Here is a 6,903-nt window from a genome sequence, read left to right as displayed (position 1 = left end):
TTTTTTCTTTAAGCAGGAGGAATAGGCTTCCCTGAATTGGGTTGTAAGTAGCCAGTCAGGCGATCAAGGTGATTAATCAATGCCCATTTCATGGCGGCCTTCTATTAGGTGCCTTCACAATGAGGCTACACGTAAGAAAAGGCAGCTTAGGGCCAGCTGAAGCAGAGATGGGCAGAGGCCTGAGGTATACCCTGTTTTACATGAAGCTTGTGTTTTCTTTCTAGAAAGCTATGTTCCATGCTGCTCACATGGCTGTTTCCTGTCCTAATTAATTTTTGAGCTCTCTGTTGGATTTTAATTACAGACCTATTAATTCATGGGAAGAGCTGACAGTTGTTGTACGTTGGTCATAGTAAATTAATAGGCAGGTGCTGTGTAGCAAGTCCTGAAGACTTTTCAGTAATTGACTCACAGGCTAGTTAGTACCGGGAAGTAGGAAGCACAACTCACAATTTCTTTAGTTACCTGGACTAGCATTTTTAGTAGGAAAGAAACTGGGATTGAAAACACAGATTCTACTTTGGATATGTGCTTCCCATTGTGGAAAGCGAGTTGGGGTTCTATAAAAAGGAGTGAGGATGGTATTAGGCTCTGTCATCCAGAAGGACTTGTAAAAGTCCCTTGGGGTGATGTAAGTACAATGCAGCAAAAGACATCAAAGAGATGTTTTATTTTGAGCAAAATTTTCTTCAAATCTCAATAAAAAATTTAGCCAGAAACAACACAATACAAGAAAGGGGAAAGGGTAAATGGCCAAGTGTTTTTCCCTCAAGACCACTTCCATTTTTCAAAAAAATTTATTTGTGCATACAGAAATGGGGTACAGGCCAGAGGTGCAGGGGCGGTGAGAGGATTCACCAGAGACAGAGTGGGGAGCAGAGTAGGCAGATTGACAAAGTACAGAAACTGAGGTAGGCAGTCTCTTTCCATTTGGAAGCAGTCTTGGCTCTACCTGGTCGAGAGGGTAATATACAAAGAGGGGAGAAAACTCAAGCGCCTAAGGTGACATTTTAACACCTCAATAAACTTCCCATGCAAACAGCCCATAGTCTAAATGTGTCATCCTGCAGCTTTCCTGCCCCTTGAAGACTGAAGAGTCTTCCTCCCAATCCCATCTCATCCTTGGGAAGGAAAAAAATAGGGTGAGCAAAGAAAGAAGCCTTGAGTTGCTTCCGGAATCAGTACCCATCTCTACAGGAAACCAGACCATTCAAGGCCCATGTCTATAAGGCAGGATTTCTGTCAGCGGGTCTTTTTGGAAATGAAGTGGAATTACATAAGAAGGGACATAAAGTTCAAGAAGAACTTTCTAATTAATATCTGGGTGAAACTGGAGACTAAGCAAAGATAATAGAAGATGTTTTTACTTCCTAAAAGGTAAACAAATACAGTGAGTCATTTTTTAATATGACTCCAACCTTTTGAACATAATTCTTACCAATCTGTAAGACCCCCTGGGTAATTAGGTGCTTGGTTCTAGCATGTAGTTACATATATGCATGCTGATTGTCTGTTCACAGCAGAGAATGCCGTCTATTTTGTTATTAAATACTAGTTGCATTGGTTAAAGAAACCTGATGTTACTGTAAAAAAAAGTCACCAAAACAACTTTAAGTGATATAAAATGGATTATTTTCCCTGAGAACTTTAATCATTCAGGTGTTTCTATAGGCAAAGTATGTAATTATAAAAGTCATCTACCACCTAACCGATGCAGCATTTAATTTTCTCAAGCGAAATGGCTTTATTCCCTCATTAGTAAAGCATCTCTAACATTCTTTGCTTTTTGACAGGTTATGTCCATTGTTAATGCAAAATAAAACTCTCAAACACAGTAACTGCAATAGGTCAGCAGAAGCATTTTACCACACCTTGTGTTCAGCAGATTGGTTCTCCCTGCCCTTCTCTTTACAGCTGATATTTTCCTTGAAGTGCAAAGACACTCCCAAATTTTTCAGTCTTATTATAGCCAAATCATCTCAGGAAAACATCAATTGTAAGAGAACTGTGTGTGACAGAGCTGTGCTTTCCACAACTGACTGCACATTAAAATCAGCTGGGGATCGTTTTTGCATATTGCAGTTTCTTATCTACATCAGATCAACTGAATCAGAATCTCTGGAGGAGAAATCTGGGGAGCTTCCCCTGGATCCAGATGTAAAGCTGGATTTGGAAAACAAACACTAAGGTTACCTCTTGTCTCACTGCTTAAAAACACTTTGAATGAAGAAAAATAACCTCTCCTCCCCCTTCAAGATTCTTACAAATAGTTGCCCAATTAATAACTACAGAAGGTGCATAATCTGTTATTATTCATTTATTTGGGGAAGAAATAAACTTATTGAGAGAAAGCCTTAGAAGAAACTGTATGTAATTTTCTATCACATAAGATATACAAGTCCCCCAGTTAGCATTGAAATAAAGGTAGCTGTGCAAGGTTGTTCAAGCATTTGATGTGATGGATGTCAGAGTTTCACAACAAAAGTTGGCTTGCAATAGATTAATAGATGCTCAATAAATATTTCCTCCCTATGGATTTTCATTCTCCCCATTGTAATCCTCTCTCGCACATTCTCTCTGCAGATATTCCACACTTCTATATTCCAGAAATAGAGAGAACACAAATATAATTAAAATTTCAGACACTATATAATATCAGTTGTTATTCTCAGAAACGTACTTGGAGCTAAATATAATATTTCTACCTTCATTTGCTTCACTGACCATTCTTTTAATTGGTCTCTAGAAAACTAGTACTTCTCTAAGCTAATTCTTCTTTATCCTTCAATAAAACAATCCCAATCTTCTGGTTTTGGTTTTGTTTTGTTTTGAGGATTAGCAACAGTTCAGACAAAAATCAATCCCTTTCCTCTCTTTGATCCCAAAGCACTTTGTACCACTGCTGTAGCATTATCACACACTGGCTTTTCTTTCAATTAGCTAACTGTGCATTCACTTTTCCATTTTAATGACTTTTAGTGTATTTCCACCAAACCTTTACCACTGTAGGTGCCCATAAATGTTGCTCTGTTCTATACAATGATCAGAATTGTAATTAGTTAGATTTGGGGATATTATTTCTTCTTCCTGACTTCTCTGCTGTAAAGTAAAGTTGTATGAGGTAGATACTGCCTATTTCCCTCAATCCTAAATAAACTTCCAATTCCTCCTCAATTCTCTGTTCCCCTTCACAGAATGTTGTTGGTGTTGCTATCTTTACTTCCTTACCTTGCTTTCTCCTCTCAACTATTGAAGTGGTTTCTTTCCTATCTCTGCACAGAAACTTACCTAGTTAAGGTCACCAATAATGTAGGAGGGTGTATTGGTCACTCCTTTGGCTTGTTGCACTGATCCCTCAAAACACCTTACAACCTTACACCCTTATTTTGAAACTTTTCTAATCACTTGATTTTTGATTTTGACTCCATTGACACCACCACTTAGTTTCCTCCTTTTTTTTTTTGATTGGGGGGATTATTCCACCCCTCTGTCAGACTTCCCCAGGACTCTGTTCTGGGCTGTCTTTTCTATCTACCTACCAACTGTCTCCAACTGATCTTATCCAAATCCCTAGGTTTACACACGGTCTCTGTATAGAGACTACAAAATGTATTTTCTTGAAACGAGATTCTAGTACCAAGCTGCCTAATTAACTCAGCCATGCATTGATGGGTGTCTATCAAACATACTAAACCATAGGACCAAAGGGGGATTCATGATTTCCAACTGCCAATATTCTCATCCTTGAATCTTCTTCACCTCAGGCAATAGCACCCTTTATGTGGTACTTAAACCTGGGATTAGCTTTAATTTCTCTTTCACCTTCCAAATAGTAAACCTGTGGATCCTTAGAACATATCCTAAATATATATACCTTTCTCCCTGCAACCGTAATCTATGATATCCCAATTTAAAATGTTTCTTGAACTCTTGCATCTCTATATTTGACTCTCTGCAAAGTCATAGAAAGGAATCTTTCTGGAGTCACAAATCTGATAATGTCTTACATTGTCTCCCCACAGCTTGAAACCATGAAGCATTAGTGATTGTGACCTTATACTGCAGACTCAAATTCACTCTCTCCCGGACTATAAAATTGTACATTGATGGCTGTCAAGCTTGAGAATGTATCACAATCACACAGAGCTTTTTTTACAACCCAAATTATTGAACATCACCTCAGTTTCTGAATCCATAGACCTGGAGGGGAGGTGAAAAGCTTTTTAACAAGTTCCTGGGTGATACTGATGCTGGTTCAGGGACTGAACTTTTGCAATTAACCATTGATTAAATCATTGTTTAATCCACTATGACCCCTGTTTATTTCTCTGACCTCTTACTTTCTCTTCTTCTTCTATGCTCCTTCTTCCCTTAGCCATCTTTTCCTCACTAGAACTTTTGCATTACTTGTCTAGCTTTCTTTTTCTTTAAGGATACATTTTTTTTTAAGATTTATTTGTTTATGCACATAGAACTAGGATACTGGCCAGAGGTGTGGGGGGCTGAAAGGATTCACCAGAGACCGAGTGGGGAGCAGAATAGGCAGATGTACTGAAATACACTGCTGAGAGGAGCAGGGGGCAGGCCAGGGGAGATCTGCTGTGCCATGTGTTTACCTCCCTGGCTGGAGATTGAACTTATATAGCAGTAGCTGTGACAGCTTCACGGTGCTGTGCTCTAACCCATTGCAACATCCAAGTGCAACTAACTTTCTCGCTTGAATGTAAAACTGTGCTTAGCACTTAGTACACAAACAGTAAACATTTGAAGTAGTGAATTAGTAGAAATATTATAGTCTATCTCACATGATCTTCAACTCTTAATTTGGTCTATTTTCCTTCTAGACTATGAGATCCTTGAAGGTAAGAATGTATTTTTAATCTTCATAGTCACAAGTTCACTGCCTTGTATTCAATATCTGTTTGCTGAACTGAATTGTTTCTCCTTTCCAGGGATGGGAAGGAATACCTGCTTGAAGTGTTCCGCTGTGTGTATGGTAGTCAGTCCTATGTGATTATGGAATATTGAGGTCTGTTCCTACTCATCCATAAGAGCCAATTTGACATGTTCAGGAATGTTGGGATCTGGTCAATATTATGTTAGTAGCTTGCAATTGACCATGGTGGGAGTATTTATACCATAGAAATCAGCAAATTCTACAAAACAGGTATTTTGTGTGTTAGCTTGACCATAGAGCCTTTTAGTCCGTTATTGTCTAAACATGATCATAGACAACTCCTGTTTTTATTTTGCCTCGTTTTCCATCCCATGGTTTTCAGATAATAGCTTCTAGATGAATGACAGGTCTAAACTCTAAGAAGTAAACACATGATACAAAGTGACCCCTGATCCTTATCAGAGTTTTTCCTTAAGATTTCCAAAGGGCACTGGGAGAGAAAAGTACTGATTTAACTGTGAAGATGATCCTCTGTATGATTTGGCTATATTAAATCTGTGGGTTTCACCTTCCCTGCTAACTCTTCCACTCACTTGTCTTTTTTATTTTTTAAATTTAAGCTCATTTGAATGGCTTTTAGTCACTTATAAAGAATTGTGACCAATCTAGTACAGATACTTACAGTTAACATTTTAAATGAAACTATGAATGTGATGCAACATAGTGCAATGGGGCTATATTGGATTATAAATCTAGAGAACCTGAGTTGGCTAGCATGGCAGCTCTTCCAATGAGTATGTAGCTGGGAAAATTATTTAGCCTTCCCTGCCCTTTATGTCTTCCATCATGAAACAGGGATATATATACTACCTACTTTGCTTTCTCCACAGGGTTTCCAAGCTTTGCAGATATAGTTAATAGAAACAAAGGTATTTTATAAAGCATCAATATACCGGGCCTTCTCTGGTGGTGCAACGGTTTAGGACGTAGTGAGCTATAGGTGCTTTAGTGTGAGTTTGATCCCTGGCCCTAGAGGTGACCACGTGGTGTGGCAGACCTCTCCTGACCCGCCTGCTACTCCCCTCAGCAGTGTACTTCATCAATCTGCCTGTTCTGCTCCCCACTCTTTCTGGTGAATGCTCTCACTGACCCTTCACCTCTGGCTTGTACCCCAGTTCTGTATGAATAAATAAATAAATCTTTTAAAAAAGATAAAGCATCATATACCTAGATTTATGATAAAATTATTAGGCTCATGATGAAAAAATGTGTTTATAGAATAAATTGATCAGAAGAATACTTCTGTTGTTTCTAATTGTAATACTTTATACACACTAAACATCTTAGAGGCCTCTACTCATTTAGGTTGTATGAATATGTACAGAATTTTAGGGACAAACAACTGCAGCAAAACTGGTTCTTTTTCTCAGAAGTTTATTTTTAAGAAAGTTTGTGATGAGAATATGGGAGAAAGAAATGCAGGAGTGAAAAGACTTGGTTCTAATGCTGACTCAGCCACCACATGATGTATGTCCAGACTCAAGTCACCAGACTTCCCGGGACCTTGATATTCCCACCTGTACTAGGAGGGAGAGTTTGGTTTAAACTCTTCTCTCAAGTGCTCAAGTGCCATATGGTTCAATAAATTGGTAATCACAGTTGGGTAGACAGGGCATGTGCACACAAATAGATAAAAAAAAAAAATGCTTTATGGGCCTCCTTTGTGGCACAAGGGCTAAAGATGCAGCACTATCATGCTATCACCAGCCACTGCAGTACAAGTTCATTCCCCAGCCGGGGAGCTGACCCATTTGAGGCAGCAGACTTCTGCTGACCCAGCCGCTGCTCCCCTCAGCATTTTACTTCAGTAATATCTGTCTGTTCTGCTCCCTACTCTGTCTCTAGTGAGTCCTCTCACCCTGCCCCCCCCACACACCTAGTGCTTGTATGCATAAATAAATAAAAACAAAATTTAAAAAGAATGCTTTACCAAATAATCTACACAC

The sequence above is a fragment of the Condylura cristata genome, unplaced genomic scaffold, assembly GCF_000260355.1.
Source record: "Condylura cristata isolate star-nosed mole 26May11 unplaced genomic scaffold, ConCri1.0 scaffold00017, whole genome shotgun sequence".
NCBI lineage: Eukaryota > Metazoa > Chordata > Mammalia > Eulipotyphla > Talpidae > Condylura > Condylura cristata.
The sequence above is the reverse complement of the archived record's forward strand: the minus strand, read 5'-3'. Positions refer to the sequence as shown.